This window comes from Erythrolamprus reginae, chromosome 3 (assembly GCF_031021105.1).
Source record: "Erythrolamprus reginae isolate rEryReg1 chromosome 3, rEryReg1.hap1, whole genome shotgun sequence".
NCBI lineage: Eukaryota > Metazoa > Chordata > Lepidosauria > Squamata > Dipsadidae > Erythrolamprus > Erythrolamprus reginae.
Window position 1 is genome coordinate 170,785,229 of NC_091952.1, and position 23,999 is coordinate 170,809,227.

Consider the following 23,999-nt stretch of genomic DNA (forward strand, 5'->3'; position numbering starts at 1 on the left):
TTTTCAATTTGGGTGAAGGCGTGGCTCGCTTCACCCTTACCAAGCAAGGAGTTTGCCCATTGGTTGCCCAAGTATGTTTTGTTCAGGATTTTTCACCCCATTTAGCACTATTACTGTAATCAATAAAAGTGACCCATTTTCATCCAGCTCTTGTGTTCGAGTTTCATTCCCTGTCCGGCGCAATTAAGAGGCCGGGCGATTTTCGCACGGCCGATAGTTGCGGCAGCTGGGAGGGGCAAGAACACCGCCTGCCAGCTGGGCGTGCCTGCGCAAAGCGCAGGCTCGCCCACACGCTGCTTTTGGCAGCAAAAGGCATGCCTGTCCGGCGGGGGGAAGAATCGCCCCGGCCGGACGTCTGTTTCAGCTGGGAGGGGCGGGACGCCGCATCCCAGCTGATTGGTGGGGCGCCAAGCGTCGGAGCCACCACAGGCAGTGGTTGGCTCGCAGGGGCGGCTGGGAGCGAGGGAAGGGGTTGCGGGCCTATTTCAGGGTCTGCACCCCTCGCCCTCGCAAGTTTGCTCCCTGCTCGCCCTCCAGATGTCTATCCATTTTCAAGACCAAAAAAGCCTTTTCTCTCTCTCAAAGAAATAACAGTATTACAATATTACTTAACATTTTGCACTGGCAATACTGCCCTCTTTTCCAAATGGACAGAGGAAGAAGAGGGGGGGGGGAGAACAAATTTAAAAAATATAACTTCAACGTCAACATCAGTTTTTTTGTAATATATTAAACCTTTTGAGTTTCAATTTTTCTCCACTTTGTTTTGTATATATTTGATTTAAATGTGCAAGGGAGAGGAAGGGTGTAGCTGCCGTAGCATGTTAGGATAGGATTACACTATATCTGGACTTCTAACAACAAATGCCTTATACATTCCGATTCCGTTAGCCAGGACAGGACTGCACGTAGGTCACATAAAATAAGTCTGCATTTCTGGTGAAATCTTCTTAAGGAAGTGATTGGCCATAAAACGGTTCAAGCAACTCTCCTCGAATAACAAGAATGTGTGAACAGGAAAAGAACTGTGTGATCAAAAGACGCAATTTACATTGCCTGGGGTAAACAGGACGAAGGCTGTGATAAAAGACCTTGGTTTGTGGTAAACAGCAGATAGCTGTGTTAAACAACAAAAGGTCCCAGGAAATTGGCCATGAGAGACATTTGCTTAGTAGAAACTAGTTACGTGCCATATGGAGATGGGAAGGACTCGGAAGTTGTGTCATCTCTTAGAGTTACGTTATTGGATGTTTGTATATCACTTGACATGTATGTGTAATCATTCCCATTTGCATATTCCCCCAATAAAAGGAGGTGCACAGCTCAATACTGTGTCATTTCACCCAGAGAGAGATGTGTCCAAGTCTTCTTTCTAGGATTCGCGTTTGTGAGTGACCCCCCTTGGCTGGGGTTGCTCTAAGTCCCTCTGAAGACATCGTTCCCCTCAGGGACTTTGCAGCACCCTCAGAAGGGTTAAACAAGACAGAGGAAGAAGGGGGGAGAACAAAATTTAAAAATATAACATCAATGTCAGTTTTTTTGTCATATATTAAACATTTTATATTTTAATTTTTCTCAACTTTGAACACATTTGATGTTAACAAACAAGGGGATAAAAAAGATTAAACAAGAGTTAGAACAGGGGAGAAAGGAAGTTGGTGATCATTACAGCTGCTGCTCGTAAATTAGCCTCATTATCTCCCTCACCTTGTCCTCAAGCTCTGGTGGGACGATGAACTGGTCATCCGGATCCGGCTGAGCTGGAGCAGAAAAATAGCCCCCCCTCCTCCTGGGTGGCGCATCATCTGCTACTTCGATTTGTTTTTGGCTGCTGTCTTCAGGAACCACGCAGCCATTACGTCGGGGGTGCCCAATCGTACGAGTGGTGGGAGCCTCGTCTTGTTTGTTCGCAGTGATAAAGAAGCTTTCGTTGGTGAATTCTGTGGGGGTCTGCAGCACCATGTGGATCTGTTTGGCTGGGTCATGGTGGATGTCCACTGTGACTTCAATTCTTCTGGCTTGGATTGGCTCCTCATCCTCGCTGTCTGAAATTGCAGCATAGGGCACCTGCCATGGGAAGGAGTTGGCGTGCCATGGTGGTAGGCGCGCACAGCTTTTATAAAAGAAGAAAAGACGCTGGTGTGTCAGTAGGCCTGGAATTTCTCAGTTTTGCCACCTAGGTTAAAAATAGCTCCCTAGCAAAGAATGTGAGGAATGGTAGCTGTGCCAAGTTGTCAGTTTTTTTGTCATATATTAAACATTTTATATTTTAATTTTTCTCAACTTTGAACACATTTGATGTTAACAAACAAGGGGATAAACAAGATTAACCACTTAAGAGTTAGAAAACGGGAGAAAGGAAGTTGGTGATCATTACAGCTAACAACCAAGAAGCAACGGCGCTTCTTGGTTAAAGGGCAGGATATGGAAGAGAATTGGGAACAAAACTAATGTAATATAAACCTAAGGAGCTTCCAGCTCTTAATGTTTCCCAAAGCTCTATTATCGTGGCATTTTGCGCAGTTGGTTCCGCTGACGTTGCTGCTCTTGTTGCTGCTGCTCGTAAATTAGCCTCATTATCTCCCTCACCTCGTCCTCAAGCTCTGGTGGGACGATGAACTCATCATCTGGATCCGACTGAGCTGGAGCATAAAAATAGCCCCCTCGTTCCTCCTGGGTGGCGCATCACCTGCTACTTCGATTCGGTTGTGGCTCCTGTCCTGAGGAACCACGCAGCCATTGCGTCGGCGCCGCCCATTCAACCAGTGTTGGAAGTCTCGTATTCTTTGTTCGCGCTGATAGCAATGCCTTCGTTGGTGACTTCTGTGGGGGCCTGCAGCACCATCTGAATCTGCTTGGCTGGGTCATGGTGGATGTCCACTGTCAGTTAAATTCTTCTGCCTTGGATTGGATCCTCATCGTCGGTGTCTGACATTGTAGCATTGGGTAGCTGCCATGGGAAGGAGTTGGCGTGCCATTGTGGTAGGTGCGCACGGCGCTGTACACTAGGGTAAGCGGGGCTGTTTTCATTCATGGTTACCTGAGGTGGCTCGTTGGAGGCCGTGGATCCAACCTCGCTGCTCATTTCGGAAATGAAGATCTCGCTGCTGATCTCCGAGGCCGTGCCGCTGCTCAACAAAGGCATCCCCAAAACATCAGAAGGCTTATCTTTGACAGACTGAGGGAAGCTGCTCAGGCTGGAAGGAAGGGCCCTGTTAAACTCATAGCAGCAGAAGCTATCCTCAGTTACATCGAGCTGAACCACCACAACACTGAGGCTATCGTTGCAGCCATAGCTCTGAGCCAATATGCAAAGTTTCTTTGCAGCTGCAAGGGCATCGTGCACATTCCTGACGGCCTCCACTGCTTCATCGATGGAGAGACTATCCCATAGGCCTTTGCTGCCCAGAATGAAGAATTCATCCTGAGAAGGTAAAGTGATGGACTGTACGTGGGGGCGTGGAACAACACTTGGGTGAAGAAAGGTATATCCCAAAATCCTTGTTGAGTCTGTTACACCGTTCACTTTGCCATCCTGGAAGGAAGGGACAAAAATCTATTAATTGCTTAATGTTGTTTTAAGAGCTAAATAGCAGCTCTTATTTGGGGGAGAGGAGGGCTAATATTTGAGGACAGAGTTGAATTTAGTATCAATCCACTGGGTACCTGGGTAGGATGGGTTATCATTCTGGTCCACTGACAACTCATCCAAATGAAATATAATATTTCCAATAACTTGAATATCCAATAATTTTAAAAGAGGCAGAAAGGAGCTATGTGGACCATCAATGTCAATCTAACAGCAGGAAGTGGTTTTTGTTGGAAGTAGCTAAGGAGGAAGGGAACCTTATCATAACTCCCTTCCTGCCACTTTTGAAACATGATGTTGGATTTCTATAACTAATAGCAATAGAAAAGTAAGAGCAGAGGTGGGCTGTTAAGGTGGAATGAGTGGTAGCGGAATCCAGCGCGATTTTGCTACTTGCACCTGTGCAGGTAGCAAAATCGCACTGGACTGTGCTATCACTTAGAGCCATGGGGGTGAGCACACGTCACCTTGGCTTTTCTCTAAACTTTGAGATAGTTTGATGTAAAGCTACTATATTTTTTTTCTGTTCAATTTTGTCTGTTTCTAAAAAGACATTATAGACATTAAAGACCCTTCACATCCTGGATATAAAGTGTTTCAACTCCTACCCTCAAAACGATGCTATAGAGCACTGCACATCAGAATAACTAGACATAAGAACAGTTTTTCCCCAAACGGCATCACTCTCCTAAACAAATAATTCCCTCAACGCTGCCAAACTATTTACTAAGTCTGCACTACTATTAATCTTCTCATTCTTCCCATCACCTATCTCCTCCCAATAATGACTTATGACTGTAACTTTGCTTCTTGTATCCTTACAATTTATACCCGGACTATCATACCTTATGATTCTTGACAAATGTATCTTTTCTTTTATGTACCCTTAGGGCATATGCACCAAGAAATATTCCTTGTATGTCCAATCACACTTGGCCAATTCAATTCAATTCAATTCTAACTGGTTTTTCAGTATATGCTGTGCAGAGTCACTTTTGAATTGAAGATAGTTCAAATTCAATAACTATCTATAGTTTAAATTATAGATAGTTATCTATTTATGTACATGCATTTATTAAAAAATGGGATGGGGATAGAGTGGAGTAGAGTAGAGCAGAACACGCAGAACAAAAAGCTCAATGTACATAGAATAGAACAGAACAGAATAGAATTCTTTATTGGCCAAGTTTGATTGGACACACAAAGAATTTGTCTTGGGTGCATATGCTCTCGGTGTACATAAAATAAAATATACATTTGTCAAGCATAATGAGATACAATACTTAATGATTGTCATGGGGTCAAATAATCAATACAAAAAACCCCAAAATGATAGGTCATAGGTCATAAATCATAGTTACAGTCATTAATCATCAGAATGTGGGCAAAATGTTAAAACTAAATTCTACCTTATTGGCTGGGTTCTGAAACAGATTTGCAAAGAAGCACCTGCATTTTATTACCCTGATCCCTCCATCTGTCACCATCCCCGGGGTTGACAACCCAGTGTCTTACTTATGTAATAATGGCCTTGTGCTCCTTGATCCTTGTTAGCTCTTCCTCACATTTTATTGTGTAAGACCTAGACAAAGGCAGAGGCTTCCCATTCCTGCAGAGAACGGATTGGCACTTTCCCACATTTGCTGAGGTTAATGTGAAGCATCCACCTGGGTCTAATGGGTCATATTTGATTTGACAAAGGAGACATTTGCTTAGTAGAAACTAGTTATGTGCCATATGGAGATGGGAAGGACTCGGAAGTTGTGTCATCTTTTAGAGTTACGTTATTGGATGTTTGTATATCACTTGACATGTATGTGTAATCATTCCCATTTGCATATTCCCCCAATAAAAGGAGGTGCACAGCTCAATACTGTGTCATTTCACCCAGAGAGAGATGTGTCCAAGTCTTTCTAGGATTTGTATTCGGGAGTGACCCCCCATGGCTGGGGTTGCTCTACGTCCCTCTGAAGACATCGTTCCCCTCAGGGACTTTGCAGCACCCTCAGGTGGTGGAGAAGGCGGGTAGTTTCATCCTGTTACCTCAACGTGCTGATGCCTTCGTCACGTGTCTGAGACCCCCATCGTTTACCCGCGCACTCGTCGTCCGTCGGTAGGAGCAGGTGATTTTTCGTAAGCATGGGGGCAAATTTGTCCAAGGAGCAGGTCGCTCACGAAAAAGGAACTTGGACAAATTCTCAGAGCTTTTAACAAAAAACGTTCTTTTCCCTACTAAACGCGAGTTACGCCAACTCTTAACTTATATTTGGAAACATTATCCCTCTTATCCTCCTCAAGGCTCGATAAAGTCTGCTGTTTGGATTAAGATAGGTACTTATCTTCAGCAGGAGCCTTGTGCTCCTGCACCAATTCTTTTAACTTGGAAGGCTGTTCTTGCTGCCCTTCATTTTCACAACTCTGATTCTCTCTCTCCCTCCGACTTTTCTACCACCCGTTCCGCCGAACCTTCGGCACCACCCCCATCTTATCCCCCCTCCCTCACTGATCCCTGCCCTCCTCAACCTATGCCCCCACCAGACCCCGTGCCTATGCCCTCTCAGGATTTTCCTGCTCCCATACCTACATCCTCTCAGAATATTTCCACTCCCGCTTCTGCTTACTTTACCTCCTCTTTGCTCAGATCTTTCTTACGGCAGTGCGGTTGCGCGGGGGCTTGCCTCTGCCCTCGCTGACCCATCTTTCTCCAGAGGATATTGAGACCATTTCCCAATTTCCTGCTGATTTGGGGGGAAATGCCCCGAATTATAGGGCTATCCCCTATAAGGTTTTGAGGAACTTTAAAGAATCTGTCACTGAATATGGCCTTATTTCTGCTTATTGTCAGACTGTTTTTAAAAACCTTACCACAATCTATACCCTTCTTCCAATCCCAATCTTCTTCCTCAAAAATTTAAACTGCCGTAATTGATTTAAAAGATGCTTTCTTTTCCATCCCTTTGCAACCCCAAGACTGTTTGCTGTTTGCTTTTACTCTCCTTGTTTTCAACAATAGCTATCCTACTTCTCGCTATCAGTGGAAAGTTTTGCTTCAAGGCATGCTAAACAGCCCTACTATGTGTCAATATGTGGTGCATTTTCTGTTGGAGCCCTTCCGCCACTCCCACGCAAACGTTCTTTTGTATCACTGCATGGATGATATCTTGCTTGCTGCTGATATGCCTCACCCATCCTTTCAACAGATTCTGCTCCTTCTCTCATTGAACATTTAACAGCTAATGGTATGACTATAGCTCCCGAGAAGGTTCAACAAACAGAACCCTTTTTGTATCTGGGTCATAAACATTCTCAGTCTCGTTCTTCCCCTTCTTCCCTCCTTGTCTTTACCCTCCCCTATCACCCTAGTACAGCTCCAGCAGTATTTGGGATCGCTGAATTGGACTCGCCCTTACATGGGATTCACAACCTCTCAGTTGACCCCCCTCTTTTCTGCCCTGGCAGGGGCTTCCTCCCCCTCAGATCTTATTCAGTTCACCCCTGAGCAATTGGACACGCTGGCTGAGGTCAATCGTGCGCTGCGTGTTAAGTGGGAGGATAGATACCAGGAGAACACCCCCGTCTCTTCTTTTGCTTAACACTCTTTCTATTCCTACTGCTTGTATTATACAAGTACTGCCCTCCTCAGTCTTGATCATTGAATGGATTCATCTTCCGCATACCCCCCGGAAAACTATTTCCTCTCGCTTTTCATTATACTCTCTTTTAATTGTTCGTGGCCGCTGCGGCTGTTTAACACTCATAGGTTTTGAGCCGGTTTCACTTTATGTCCCCCTTCCCCTTCCCATGTGGGAATCTTTATTTTCTCAAAGTACAGACCTCCAGATGGCTCTTGTGGACTGGCCTGGTCAGATCTTATATCATCTATCTGCGGACACTTGCATTCAATTGATTCAGTTGGTCCCCGTCCGCTTTTACACCTGTATGCAAGACCAACCTATCCCGCAGGCATTAACTGTTTTCGCTGATGGGACAAAAACCAAGGGAGCCTGTGTTTTTCAAAGGAACGGGAAATGGGTTATACATCACACCCCAGCCCAATCCTCTGCTCAACATGCAGAATTGGCTGCTTCCATTTTGGCCTTTCAGAAACTAACTGATACACCTTTTAATCTTATTGTAGACTCCTTGTATGTTTCCCAGATTATTCTTAATATTTTTGATGCCTATTTGTCCCCGGCAGTCGAGAGCTCCTTAATGGCCTTGTTTTTGACTCTCCAGCAGCTCATTATGGCTAGGACTGCTCCCTTTTTTGTCGCTCACATATGCAGCCATCAGCCCTTTCCTGGAATGTTAACTGAGGGTAACGACGCTGCCGACCAGGCTGCAAGATCACCCACTGTTTTTTCCTTGTCTTCCCCAACCCCATGGGAGAGCCACTCCTACTTTCATCAAAATGCCAAGGCTCTCGCTAAGCAATTTGGCACCTCAAAATCTGAAGCCTCGGCCATTGTTCAACAATGCCCCACATGTAGTCAGCATGCCAACTCCATCCCTATGGGGGTCAACCCGCGTGGTCTTGAGGCTTCACAAATTTGGCAGATGTATGTTACGCAATTCCAACCTTTTGCGCCCTGGAAATATTTACATGTTTCCATTGACACTTATTCAGGTTTTATTATGGCCTCCCGCAAAGGGGTGAAGCCACCAAACATGTCATCAACCATTGTATCCGTGACCTTTGCAACGCCCTAAAGAACTTAAAACTGACAATGGCCCCGCTTACACTAGTTCATCCTTTGCGCAATTTTGTAACACTTGGGGTATCATGGACAAGTTCGGTATTGCCAGGGTCAAGCGATAGTGGAAAGGGCGAACTTGACCGTTAAACGGGCGCTAGAAAAATTAAAAATGGAGAAAATCCCTCCGGGCCTCCCGTCCTTGCAAAACCAATTGAACAGAGTACTTTTTACTCTTAATTTCCTGAACTTAACTGGGTCCTCCACTCCCTCTACTGCTGCCCAGCGACACTTTGCTGCGTATGAGTCTTTGCCTCCCCGACCCCCCGTTTATTACAGGATACTTCCGGATCTGACCTGGAGAGTGTCGCGCTGGAAATTGCCAGCCCCCAACGACATTAAGAAACATCCAGTAGTTAGAGAGTTAATTCTGTCTAGTAAGGTAGCTCCTCCTGTGTGATGTAACCTGTTTGCTCACATCCCCTCTTTCTGATGAAGAAGGGCGGTCTCTATCGAGAGTCCATTGTTCTTTAAAACTTTCCGGTTCATCTTTTCTTAGCTACAAGATGTGCCATCTTTGTCTCTCAAGACAATTATTATTTTATGCTTTTTAAATAAAGTAACTTGTTCATTCGAACATGCTTTGTCTGTACTTCAATACCCATCGCCTTTGGAAGCTCCCGGCTCACTCCTCACGGGCTGAGCGCCTTGTCTAAGGTAAGGGGTCTCTCCATTCCGACATGGTAGACAGAGTGACAGTTATTATTGAAGTAATAGACCCCGCTTACACCCCGTAAGCTTCCTAGGAATCTTCCCTGATGCCAGCGAAGAAGAAACGCAATCCTCTCACGCAATCCTACGTGGATTCCCTCACGAGCGAGCAGTTAGCCCAACTCAAGGAGACTATTCGTGTTACCGATAGTAAAAGGAATCCTACAATGTCTTTGCACGGTGAGAAGGAAGCTCTTCTAGCTGACGACAGCATTCAACAAACTGTAAGTGAATCTTACTTGTTTGGTAATGTTGGGAACCAGGAAGAGGATTGTAAATCTACCCAGGGTGGTCCCTCCGGCAGTCTTTCCATTAATCCTAGCGACGATGAAGAGGAGGAGACATTAACTCTCTTCCCCTCGCAATCATCTGCCACGCAAGTTAAGGCACAAGCCAAAACGAAGCACTTAGATGATTTCAGCTCTCTCGCTTCTGCTAACATAAAGGGAATGTCCCTAAACTTGCAGACAATTGAGCAGCTCATTGAAAAGGATGAGAAGGAGATTCATGCATTAGAATCAGTCTGTCTCCACTTTGATAACTTACCTACTATGAAAAATATAGAGCAGCAAGAAATCTATTTCAGTTATTTAAAAAAGGCTGATAATGCCAGGACTGAATTACGATCTCTGAAGAAACTTCAGCTTAAACTTATTACAGAAAAGATGGAGGTTATGTCCCTGAGAGGCAGTTCACATGCTCATTCCCCAAAGGGAGAGACAGAAGGAATCCATTCCTCCCACTCACCTCAAGATAAGCATGCGCACATCATAAATCCTCCCATGGTCACACACTTCTTCCCGCCAGGCTCTAACATAGAACACATTCCTTTCGAAGAAGGGAGGGCTACCCAGCCCGAAGAAAAAACAATGGTCCCTCTGCATTTTGAAACTGTTGATTACAGAGGGGGGAGAATTTCCCCCGCTGCTACAAGTTACGCAACAGCGGCCACTAGTGGATGGAATGCCCGAAAGGAAAAGGCATTGCCTGAAGCCAGACAGGGACTTTCCCAGGCAGATATGGCAGTTGAAATGCAAAGACAAGTTCCATTTGTTTCAGGTCCTTCTGTTTCATCGCAGAGGCCTCCAGTCTTTATTCCACAGATGCCTGCACAACTTCCCCAGGTGGTACAGCCACAAGGTTTGTCAGGAGGGGTTGGGGCTCAACCCCAACAACTCCAAGCGGTCCAGCTGACTGCATCAACAAGGCAGACCATCACCTCTTCAGCTCTGAAAGGTGAGTTCATACTGTTACCTAATGGACACAATTATCGGAAGTGGCTTCACAGAATAAATTTGCACCTACTGGCTCATGACATAGATGGGATTGCTCATAATCCCCCAGTAAGGCGCTGGACTGCAGAAGAAAGGGAAGCTGACATAAAAGCCAAGCTACTCATTCTTATGAGCATGGACTCACAATTGTCACAAAGATATGACACACGTGACATTACTTCTGCTCAGATACTAGAGTCAATAGACGGCATGTTTAGGCCAATATCAGATGAAGGCAATTTCATACTGATAGCCAAGTTTAATAACACTAAACTTCCAACAGGGGGCAAACTTGCACCTCACCTTTCTAAACTCCTTACTATGCATAAAGATTTAGAAGAAAGAGGATATCGCTATGATGATAATCAAGTAAATGCGGCTATTATAACTTCCCTTGGTCCTGAATGGAAGGAAGTTATTTACAAGTTCAGTATACTCCCACTGGCCCAGAAGACTACTCAGAGACTCTGTAACATGCTAACTGAAGAAGCAGAGTTGCTGAACACTGGCCTTAGACCTATGTCAGCAGCATTTAAATCTAACTTGGCCAAGGGCGGTCAGCAGAAAACAAGTACTCCAAAGTACTCACGCCAGAAACCTTTTAAGAAGGATGACACCCGCAAATCTCCTGATGTGCAAAGTGTGAAGTCTGGCGAGACTGATCATCCACCTTATCCAACCCAGCCTAAAGGCGCACACAAGAAAGGATCCAGAGGAAAGAGTTCTGGAGCTGCAAAGTCAACTCCCAAAGACTCAAAAGATGAGAAACCTACTTATGTTGGTACCATCCACCTCAGCATTGTTCCTGACAAGAGTCCACTCTACGACATTCGTGAGTTATGGACCCTAGACAGCGGAGCAGCGGCACACATCGCGTACCGGAAGGAATCCTTCAGTGAGCTACACCCGACAGATGTCAAAGAAGTGTTTGGAGTTGGTGATCTACGTTCCAAGGTGGAAGGAAAAGGAAAAGTCTTCGTCAAAGAACTGGACTCCCTTATCTCAAATGTTTTCTACGTTCCAACTGCCAAGAACAACATCCTTAGTGGATATTGCCTGAGAGAAGAATTGAAGGTTGTAATAAACTTTGAACTTACTGACACTAACATTATCAAGGATGGCAAACTTCTTGCTACTGCCATCCCCATCAAAGGTGTCTTTTATTTGCAACCCAAACCTGCCAGCAAAGGTAGTGTAAGTATAAGCGTTCCAAAGGGCGTAAGCACAGGTCCAGAGAGAAACCCTGGTGCCACCGCTAGTTCAAAGGTTCCTAAAACCAATGAAACCCCTGAGGTTCCCAATGCTGTTAAAAATGTTAAACATATGTTAACAAATAAATCTTTTCATTCCAGGTGCATTCACAGATGGCATCGTCGCTTGGGGCATGCTTCTTACCCCGTCTTAGCAAAGATGTCTGAATATGTTGATGGTTTCACAATTGATGGGGCTTGCAAGGTTTACCTAGATTGTAAAATTTGTAATTCTGCCAAATCCCGGCACTCCCCAGTTCCCAAGATTGCTGTCCGGCTCTGTAAACGCATCTTTGAATTGGTTCATACCGACGTTGTCGGTCCATTTCGGCCTACTGTTGGTAAACGTAAGTATTTCTTAACTGTAGTTGACAGTTACTCACGATTTGGCTATGTTTTTCTTTTAAAACAAAAATCAGAGGCGTTTGAGGCTTTTAAAGGCTTTGCTGCAGAGATACTCACCCAACACGACGTCTGGATCAAGCGGATTCAAAGTGATCGTGGAGGCGAATTTATGTCGCAACAGTTCCAAGGATGGATGGCCAGGAATGGAATCCGCCAGCAGACCTCATCACCCGGGACGCCACAGCAGAATGGTGTGTGCGAACGCAGGAACGGGATTCTGCAGACAATGTTTCGTTGTCTCATTGAGGATGCAAACGTGGACTTTTCATACTGGGGCGAAGCATTAAGGTATGCTAATTACATTGTTAACAGAACATGGAGTAGCGTCATTCAAGACACTCCTTATTACTTGCTCCATGGCAAGAAACCTGACATTCAAAACATTTACATTTTTGGTTGTTATGCCACTGTTAATATTCCAGTTGAACAGAGAAGAAAAGGAGGTCCTGTGTCAGAAAGAATGAGATTCATCGGCTTTGATGAAGTCTCCAAGTACCACAAATTTGCTGACTCTCATCACAGAGTTTACATTTCTAATTCAGCCAAATTTGAGGAAGACACAAATTGGTCCAGTATACATAGTAATGATACTTCAGTTTATTTTCCTAAGGAAAGAGTGCAGAGTCCTGATGCCCAGGGAGCTGTGCCAGATGTTCCTGATGTTCCAGATGATGAACAGCTTTCGACAGCTGCCGAGGAAACCTCTGGTGATGAACTTGAAGGCGGAGATGATGATGAAGGATGGACCAGCGTTCCAAGACGTTCCAAGAGAACTACCAAAGGAACTCCTCCAAAGAGATTTGCACAGCAAGTATCTGACTCTCCTTATCTTTTCATGTGTAACAATCTTACACTTCCACCTGATCATTTTCACCAGATCAAACTTTTGCCTGACTCTGAACAAGAAAAATGGCATGAGGCTATGGAACACGAACTGGACTGTTTAAAGAAACTTAATGTGTTCCAAAAGGTGGAGCCTCCTAACAAGAAGAAAGTCATTGGCACACGCTGGGTGTATAAAGTCAAACAAAAACCTAATGAGGAAAAGCTGTATAAAGCTAGACTCGTAGCTCAAGGATTCTCTCAAGTTTATCCGGATGACTACACAGACACATACTCACCCACAGTCAGAAATGAAAGTGTCAAGATTGCCCTAATCACTGCTGTTGCTTTGGGTTTAGAGGTTTTTCAGTTCGATGTAGAGACTGCCTATTTGAACGCTGATCTGAATGAAGAGATCTACGTCAAGGGTGCTCCCGGATTCCAGAACCGAGAAGGAGAGGTTTGGTCTCTCAGCAAGTCTTTATATGGCCTCAAGCAGAGCGCCCTCTGCTGGTACAAATTATTATCCCAAAAGCTAAATTCAATGGGCTTTATTAAGTCCGAATCTGATGGATGCGTGTTCACAAAAGGGCAAGGTAAGACTTATGAAATTGTTCTTGTTTATGTTGATGATATTGTTTATGTGGGTCTCAATGAAAGCACTAGTCAAACTTTTGCTAAGGGCCTTGAGAAACATTTCACCTTGAAAAGCCTAGGGCATATCAATGATTATCTAGGTGTTCAGTTTGAGAAAACTGAGAAGGGGTTCTCTCTTTCACAAGAAAGTAAGGTTGACCAGCTTTTGCAAAATTGTAACATGTCTGATGCGCATACTTGTCGTTCTCCTATGCAAACTGACTTTTACAGGTTAACCCGAGAAGAGTATCCTGATTTTGAGAAGAAAACATTGTACCGGTCAGTGATTGGATCGCTATTGTACATCAGCAGCTGGACGAGACCTGACATTTCACTGAGTGTGAATCTACTGTCCAGATACGTTGGGAAAGCTACCACGTTTCATTGGTCTTGCATAAAGAAGCTGCTCAAATACATGAAGCTCACGAAAGGCAAGAAGCTGTACCTTGAGCCAGATCATGTTGGGTACCCTGAAGTGATTTGTTATGCTGATGCTGACTGGGCAAGTGACACAGAAACACGAAAAAGTACTTCTGGTTATATCATGTTTTTAAATGGTTGTCCTTTCTTTTGGAAAGTTAGGCAGCAGAAGTTTATTTCTTGCTCTTCAACTGAATCTGAATATGCATGTGTTTCTGATTGCTGTAATGCATTAATGTCTCTTTTTCCTCTCATTGATAGTATTTGGAAAGGTCCTATGACACCAATTGTTATTATGGAGGATAATATTTCAGTTGCATTCATTGCTGAAGCTGAATTTGTTGGAGCTCGTTCATGGCACATTCACATCCGGTATCAAAATATCAGAGAGAAGGTGAAAGATGGTTTCGTGAAATTTCAGTATGTGGCTACTACTGAGCAGATCGCTGACTTGCTGAATAAGCCATTGCCAGCTGATCAACATGAATACCTCACCAACAAAATGTGCCTTAAGTGAATTGATGTCTTGATGTCCTGATGTCCCTGTCTCTGATGACTGACAAAGAAGGGGTGTCGCGCTGGAAATTGCCAGCCCCCAACGACATTAAGAAACATCCAGTAGTTAGAGAGTTAATTCTGTCTAGTAAGGTAGCTCCTCCTGTGTGATGTAACCTGTTTGCTCACATCCCCTCTTTCTGATGAAGAAGGGCGGTCTCTATCGAGAGTCCATTGTTCTTTAAAACTTTCCGGTTCATCTTTTCTTAGCTACAAGATGTGCCATCTTTGTCTCTCAAGACAATTATTATTTTATGCTTTTTAAATAAAGTAACTTGTTCATTGGCACTTCAGATCACAGAGAAGGAGAGGAAGGTAGTCCTTTTTTACTTTTTGCATTTTGCATTTTTGGAATTCAAGGAGAAGGGGGAGATTTAACTGGCTGTAACAGACAAAGGGAAGGATAAAAACAGGAAAAAGCCATTTTAATTTGCACTTCAGATCACAGAGAAGGAGAGGAAGGTAGTCCTTTTTTACTTTTTGCATTTTGCATTTTTGGAATTCAAGGAGAAGGGGGAGATTTAACTGGCTGTAACAGACAAAGGGAAGGATAAAAACAGGAAAAAGCCATTTTAATTTGCACTTCAGATCACAGAGAAGGAGAGGAAGGTAGTCCTTTTTTACTTTTTGCATTTTGCATTTTTGGAATTCAAGGAGAAGGGGGAGATTTAACTGGCTGTAACAGACAAAGGGAAGGATAAAAACAGGAAAAAGCCATTTTAATTTGCACTTCAGATCACAGAGAAGGAGAGGAAGGTAGTCCTTTTTTACTTTTTGCATTTTGCATTTTTGGAATTCAAGGAGAAGGGGGAGATTTAACTGGCTGTAACAGACAAAGGGAAGGATAAAAACAGGAAAAAGCCATTTTAATTTGCACTTCAGATCACAGAGAAGGAGAGGAAGGTAGTGGCCCGCGCGCCTAACGGCGCGCGAATCATATAACTATAAACCAAAATCAGCAAAGTTTGGTAGCAATAGGGGTTGTGGATTTTATTGCTAAGTACTTGTATTTCAATACATTGTTAAGATGACTGGCTTGGTGCAGTGTAACACTTGTTTGGCTGTTGTCTTCCGTAGTACCTTGTGGAACTTGGGGTACTGCCCTCTTTGCATTAGGACATCTAGGTTAGATGGCCAGATCTCTAGATTGCAGTCCTTAGTTTGTAGCTTGCAGTCAGAAGTGGAAAGATTGTCCCAGCCACGTGCTGTAATGCAGTCATGTGTCCAGCCTCCACTTCCACAGCGCCCCCCGAGGAGGAGGGCTGTGTGGACAACTGTCGGTTCAGGAAGATTGCGTGCAGTTGAGCAAAAACATAGTAATTTTGGTCTCTCTTTATCGAATTCCTATACTGTTCTTGCGGATTTAAATAGTAAGGATGTTGGAGATATTAGCAAGGCCCCTCAGGCAGAGAATGAGGGGATATTCAAAGGGGAAGTTGTTGTAAATGTCACCAAACAATCAAGTGCAGTTAGTAGAAATATAAAGAGGACACATTTTCTTGTGGGTGATTCGACTGTTAGAGGTGTTGATTTGGGACAGAGTAAGGACGTGGTGAAGGTGCTGAGGTGTCTCCCAGGGGCCACTGCCAGCAGGGACAGGAGGAGGATTACAAACATTGTCAAGGCTGTGAGTAAAGGTAATAACATTGATGTGGTGGTGCATCTTGGCACAAATGATTTGTCCCAGAGAAATGTCAATGTAGTAAAAAGAGATTTTCAATGTCTAAGTGTGGAGCTGGGTAAAATAGCAGATTCAGTGACTTTCTCAGAGGTGTTACCAGTTTGTGGGCAAGAGGATAAAACAACGTGTATCATAGAGTTTAATGTGTGGTTAAAGCAGTGGTGTAAAGCTGAAGGTTTTGGCTATGTAAGTCATGATGTCAGTAGGTGGTCTAATAGGGAGTTGTTTAAGAGGGATGGTTTGCATCCATCATACAGAGGTACCCAGGTACTCGGTGAGGAATTCAGAACTTTTTTGGACAGGCATTTAAACTAGGTAAAGGGGACAGAGATGTAACTGATGTGGGTGATTTCTGTCCCCGACCAATGAGGATAAAGCAGTTTTTGGAAGCTTATGAAAAGGGAGCTGCAAATAAAATAGATGTAGTTGTTGATGATAAGGGGCAAACTAATAATGAAAATAATGTTCTTCGTGTAATGTGCACGAATGCTCGAAGCTTGAGCAACAAGCTCTGTGAATTAATGGCCATAATATCTAGAGATAATTTGGACCTGGTTGCCATAACTGAGACATGGTTTAAGGATTCTAATGAATGGGAAATATCCATACCAGGATATACACTGTATAGGAAGGATAGAATAGAGAGAAGGGGAGGTGGAGTAGCCATTTATGTTAAAGAAACTCTAAAAACAACACTAATTCAAAATACATGTCAAGATCTAGAGACCCTCTGGATTTGCATGCAAAATAAAGACGGTTCTGTCATTAGAATTGGGGTGATCTATAGGCCTCCAGGGCAATCTGAGGAATATGACAACAAGATGGTGGATGAAATTACCCAAATGGCAGTAAAGGGAGATATTGTGGTTATGGGTGATTTCAACATGCCTGATGTTGACTGGAATATCCCCAGTGCCCTTACATGCAAAAGTAAGAATATAGTAGAGGCCTTTACAGGAGCAGCTCTGGCACAGCTGGTTAAGACACCAACTAGAGGGGAGAATATTCTAGATTTAGTTTTTACAAATGGGAATTGGGTTTCAGATGTCAAGGTGGGAGAAAATTTAGGTTGCAGTGACCATCTATGTTTGTGGTTTGATGTAAAAACTCATTGTGAGCAATCCTATAATGCAACCAAAGTATTGGATTTCAGAAAAACAAATTTTAATGCAATGGGGGAATATTTAGATAATGAATTAAAGGGGAGGGATAAAATGGCAGGAGCGAGCACCCAGTGGACTGTATTTAAAAAGGCCATTTTAAAAGCCACTGGACTGTATGTAAGACAAATAACTAAAGGTAAAAGGAAGAAGAAACCGCTATGGTTTAGCAATGATGTAAGGACTATAGTCAATGAAAAAAAGGCTGCCTATAGGAGGTATAAAGAGTCTGGAAGTATAGCTGATAGGGAGGTGTATAAAATGAGACAGAAGGAGGCGAAACAGATAATATATGCTGCTAAAGCCTCAAAAGAGGAAGAAATTGCCAAATCTCTAAAGAAGGGAGATAAAACCTTCTTCAGATATATTAGTGATAAGAAGAAGAAAAACTGCGGCATCACGAAGCTTAGTACCGGGAAAAATACATGCATTAATGGGAATAAGAAGATCGCTGACCATTTCAATAGCTACTTCTGTTCAGTTTTCTCAAAAGACACCTTACAAAATAATACTATAGAGGGATATAGCATTGCTTCCAACTGTACGGATTCAGCTCCAGTGATCTTAGAAGCCGATGTCTTAGAAGAACTTGAACGATTAAAGATAAATAAGGCAATGGGTCCAGATGGCATCCACCCCAGAGTTCTTAAAGAACTCAGATCTGTCATTGCTACCCCCCTGACTGATTTGTTTAACCAATCCTTGTTAACAGGAGATGTTCCTGAGGATTGGAGAATGGCAAGTGTTGTGCCTATCCACAAGAAGGGCAGTAGAGAAGAAGCTGGTAACTACAGGCCAGTTAGCTTGACATCAGTTGTCGTTAAAATGATGGAGACTCTACTGAAAAAGAGGATAAATCAGCACCTAAAAAACAATAACTTATTGGACCCAAATCAGCATGGCTTTACTGAAGGCAAATCATGTCAGACTAATCTCATTGATTTCTTTGACTATGTCACAAAGGTGTTGGATGAAGGTGGTGCCGTGGATATTGCATACCTGGACTTCAGCAAAGCCTTTGATACGGTTCCACATAAAGAGCTGATAGATAAATTAGTGAAGATTGGACTTAATCCTTGGATAGTTCAATGGATTTGCAGCTGGCTGAAGCATAGACACCAGAGGGTTGTTGTGAATGGCGAGTATTCTGAGCAGAGTCAGGTTACAAGTGGTGTGCCACAAGGGTCTGTTCTGGGTCCTATTCTTTTTAATATGTTTGTGAGTGACATAGGGGAAGGTCTGGTAGGGAAGGTTTGCCTATTTGCCGATGACTCTAAAGTGTGCAATAGGGTTGATATTCCTGGAGGCGTCGGCAATATGGTAAATGATTTAGCTTTACTAGATAAATGGTCAAAGCAATGGAAACTGCAGTTTAATGTTTCCAAATGTAAAATAATGCACTTGGGGAAAAGGAATCCTCAATCTGACTATTGTATTGGCAGTTCTGTGTTAGCAAATACTTCAAAAGAAAAGGATTTAGGCGTAGTGATTTCTGACAGTCTCAAAATGGGTGAACAGTGCAGTCAGGCAGTAGGGAAAGCAAGTAGGATGCTTGGCTGCATAGCTAGAGGTATAACAAGCAGGAAGAGGGAGATTATGATCCCGCTATATAGAATGCTGGTGAGACCACATTTGGAATACTGTGTTCAGTTCTGGAGACCTCACCTACAAAAAGATATTGACAAAATTGAACGGGTCCAAAGACGGGCTACAAGAATGGTGGAAGGTCTTAAGTATAAAACGTATCAGGAAAGACTTAATGAACTCAATCTGTATAGTCTGGAGGACAGAAGGAAAAGGGGGGACATGATCGAAACATTTAAATATGTTAAAGGGTTAAATAAGGTCCAGGAGGGAAGTGTTTTTAATAGGAAAGTGAACACAAGAACAAGGGGACACAATCTGAGGTTAGTTGGGGGAAAGATCAAAAGCAACATGAGAAAATATTATTTTACTGAAAGAGTAGTAGATCCTTGGAACAAACTTCCAGCAGACGTGGTAGATAAATCCACAGTAACTGAATTTAAACATGCCTGGGATAAACATATATCCATCCTAAGATAAAATACAGAAAATAGTATAAGGGCAGACTAGATGGACCATGGGGTCTTTTTCTGCCGTCAGACTTCTATGTTTCTATGTTTCTATGTTCATTCGAACATGCTTTGTCTGTACTTCAATACCCATCGCCTTTGGAAGCTCCCGGCTCACTCCTCACGGGCTGAGCGCCTTGTCTAAGGTAAGGGGTCTCTCCATTCCGACAGAGAGGCCCCGTAGATCTCATCACCTGGGGCCGAGGTTACGCCGCGGTACTAGAGGATCGTGTTTTTTGGGTTCCAGGACGGCACGTACGCCCGCTTTTGCCAAAAACTAAAGAAAAGAAGGAATCCATCCCTGCCCTCTCTGAGCGCTGTATCTTTGATTGATGATGTCTGCATCAGCTACAGAGCCTGTCTCCATGCCCGCCCAGGAATCCGGACTGCATCAACCTCCTACCTATGATGAAGTTTTTCGTGATCCTTCGGAATACCCCCTTCCTCAAGGATGCCCTGTTTTACGCATTCGCAAATGCCCACCACCATGTCATTCTTTGGGAGGGATTAAATGGACCCATGTCATATATGTCATTTTTCTTGCATGCTTTTATTTTTGTGTTTTTTGTTTAATTTTTCTTATTGCCCTAGTTACCTGTTCCCATGCTCCCGCTTACACCCGCCCGACGTTCTGTGGACCTGCAACAACGGATGGAGTATAATATTTGGCTACGTCTCGCAAATCTTTCCAACTTGTCTACATTTTGTTTGTTGCAAACTGTTGATATGCATATGATTCTTGGACATTGTCTGATTCCTATATGTACCCCCCTTTCTGTGTTCCTTAATGACTCCTCTTTGTCGATGTTTTCAACTGCCCAGGAACTACAATACACCCGGTATTATGAGTGGGGTCCCACGTCATATCGTCTCCCTTCTGGAGCAATGTCATTATATACCCCTCACGTTGCCATAGGAGCAAATGTGACGTGTACCCGTATTGTTAATTGTTCTACCCATCGGTCCCACCCAGGCTGCTTGAAAATGTCATCTGCCACGTGGGAGCACAATTGTTCATCCATTCAAAATGTATCTTTTGCCTATGGTCATGTGCTCCTGCCTCCAGGATGGTTTTTTACATGTGGCGATATTCCAGCAAACCTATCAGAAACCGTCTGTAGCCTTACTCGTCTAATCCCTGTTTTTCCCTCCAAGGAGGAAGTACTTTTGTCTTAACATTACCGGCAATGCAGAGACACTACTCCCTTGGATGACACTTGTGATAGTAACCTCGCCTTATTGAACAAAGCTGAATATACCTCCTTAGCTGTTTCACTTGTAGGAGTGCCCGCACTAGCACTGTATAATCAGTGTTTGATAGGAAAGCTTGCCTGTGCCTTGGCAAAAGATATTAATAGAACCTCCATTGCCTTGGCTGCTTTAAATGAAGAACAATCTGACCTAAGACATGCTATACTAGATAACAGAGCTGCCATAGACTTTTTACTGTTACTCCATCATCAGGGTTGTCAGGCAGTTAAGAACATGTGTTGTTTCAATCTCACTGATAACTCTGCCACCATAGAAGAACAGATAAAGCAGATGAAGCAATTGGTGGATAACATAGGTGCAGATATACTACCCAATTGGTGGAATGCTCTATGGTCATGGCTTCCGGATGGCTCATGGTTAAGGTTAATTTTTATGTATATGATTGGTATTATTTCAGCCGCTATATTAATATGTTGTTTTATCCAATGTATTACTTTCCTTGTTGTCTATGTGTCGTTCTGCCTTTGTTCACAATGTATTGTATGAGTCTGCTCAACCTCTCATGGCCTCCTTCGAACCGTATTATGATGATCCAACAAACACGAAGGAACCTTTCCACTTCCCCAGCGATGAATAAATAGAAACAGAGCACTGATTTGGGTACTTGCATTCAAACATAAATAAAATGGAGGAGATATAGCTGCCATAGCATGTTAGGATAGGATTACACTATATCTGGACTTCTAACAACAAATGCCTTATATATTCCGATTCCGTTAGCCAGGACAGGACTGCACGTAGGTCACATAATGTGAGTCTGCATTTCTGGTGAAATCTGCTTAAGGAAGTGACTGGCCATAAAACAGTTCAAGCAACTCTCCTCGGATAACAAGAATGTGTCAACAGGAGAAGAACTGTGTGATCAAAAAACGCAATTTACATTGCCTGGGGTAAACAGGACGAAGGCTGTGATAAAAGACCTTGCTTTGTGGTAAACAGGAGATAGCTGTGTTAAACAACAAAAGGTCCCAGGAAATTGGCCATGAGAAACATTTGCTTAGTAGAAACTAGTTACGTGCCATATGGAGATGGGAAGGACTCGGAAGTTGTGTCTTCTCTTAGAGTTACGTTATTGGATGTTTGTATATCACTTGACATGTATGTGTAATCATTCCCATTTGCATATTCCCCCAATAAAAGGAGGTGCACAGCTCAATACTGTGTCATTTCACCCAGAGAGAGATGTGTCCAAGTCTTCTTTCTAGGATTCGCGTTTGTGAGTGACCCCCCATGGCTGGGGTTGCTCTAAGTCCCTCTGAAGACATCGTTCCCCTCAGGGACTTTGCAGCAACCTCAGAAGGGTTAAACAAGACAGAGGAAGAAGAGGGGGGGAGAGAACAAAATTTAAAAATATAACATCAACGTCAGTTTTTTCATCATATATTAAACATTTTATATTTTAATTTTTCTCAACTTTGAACACAAACAAGGGGATAAACAAGATTAAACAAGAGTTAGAAAAGGGGAGAAAGGAAGTTGGTGATCATTACAGCTCGTAAAGTACCCTCATTATCTCCCTCACCTCGTCCTCAAGCTCTGGTGGGACGATGAACTCATCCTCTGGATCCGGCTGAGCTGGAGCAGAAAAATAGCCCCCCCTCCTCCTGGGTGGCGCATCACCTGCTATGTGAATTCTGTTGTGGCTCCTGTCCTGAGCAACGACGCAGCCATTGCGTCGGCGGCACCCATTTGTAGCAGTGTTGGATGCCTCGTCTTCTGCGTTTGTGACTTCTGTGGCTGGGTCATGGTGGATGTCCACTGTCACTTCCATTCTGCTAACATGGATTGGATCTTCATCGTCCGTGTCTGACTGTGGATCATAGGGCTGCTGCCATGGGAAGGAGTTGGCATGCCACGGTGGTAGGCGCGCACAGCGCTGTACAGTAGGGTAAGCCACCTGAGGTGGCTCGTCGGAGGCCGTGCCGCTGCTCACCGAAGGCATCCCCAAAACATCAGACTGAGGGAAGCTGATGGGGGATTAACACAAAAAAATTGTTACTTAGTCTGCTAACAAAATGTCCACAAGAAAACAATCAAGATTGGGATGCACCAAGGACTCTACATTTCCGTACTATAGCAAAACAATACAAATGTAACCTTGGCAACCAGTCTCCCAAATAGAGCATTATAAATAGAAATGATATGTAATTTGCACTGAAGGCTTTTTTCAAACCATAACCCGTGCATTGCAACTCAAGGATTCCACTGCATTCTGAAAGTGAGGAATAGCTTCCATTTATAAAGGAAGTTCAATTTCATGGTGCTTATTCAAAAGTATGATTTCCAGACCTGACACACTCTCCTTATTCATGTTACCACAGGCACATGCAAGAATTTGCCATTCTGCACTCGGAGAAAATGTACAGAGTGGGATACTAGGTTTGTTCTTTCAGTCATTCCCTGCACTTTTCAAAACAGCATATCCTCAAAGGCTTGCCATATTTAAATTTAGATTTGTAGGGCAGGCAAAAAGTGGCCTTGTGTGACTTACCCGAGTATAATGCGATGCTGGGGAAGTCATATTTGTTAAAGCTGTCAGAAATACTACTAACTTGGGTAGGAAACTTAATCGGCAAGACTAAATAATTTACACAGCTTTTAGAAAAGAAGTAAAGACGCTGGTGTGTCAGTAGGCCTGGAATTTCTCAGTTTTGACACCTAGGTTAAAAATAGCTCCCTAGCAAAGAATGTGAGGAATGGTAGCTGTGCCAAGTTGTAAGGAACTTCAAAGCAGCTTAACTGGTCCTCCCTCTAACAGGAATGCACAAGCTGACACTCCGGCATTGTCAAAATATGGCTGCAGAATTTTTTTTCTTGGTAGGACAGGAGGGCCAAAATGAATAAAAACAGGGGAACCCATGTCAATTAGCTTACCGTATTCTTCGGACTATAAGACGCACCGGTATATAAAATGCACCAAGATTTCAAAGAGGTAAGTAAGAAAAAAAACCTCTGTGTGCCCCATTTTTTTTGCAAAAAATATGGTGGGTAAAGGGTTTGGGAGACCTGCAGAGAGCTCCTGGGAGCTGAAGGCAAAAATGCACCTGGTTTTGCAAAAAAAAAAAAAAAAGGGGGACATTATTTGCCCTTTTTTCAGATAAAGGGGGAGTGTTTTTGCCTTTTTCTAGCCCCCAGGAGCTCTCTGCAGGCTTCCCAGATCCTCTGCCCACCCCATTTTTGCAAAAAAACGGGCTCATTTTTTGCAATAATGAGATACTGGGACAGGGCTTCTGGAGTCCAAAAATGGCTGTATTCGGTGTATAAGACACACCGAAAATGCCACCCTCTTTTGGGGGGAACTGCGTCTTTATACTCCGAAAAATACGGTAATTGAATATCTATCAGATCAATTCACTTTTAGATTGATCTCGCTTTGT

At 43.5% G+C, this 23,999-nt stretch overlaps 1 pseudogene; it reads right to left on the bottom strand.

Annotated features, from left to right (window-relative positions):
* Window positions 1–1,621: 1,621 nt before the first annotated feature.
* LOC139165447 (PH domain leucine-rich repeat-containing protein phosphatase 1-like) overlaps window positions 1,622–23,999 on the bottom strand; it is a 51,557-nt pseudogene continuing 29,179 nt past the window's right edge.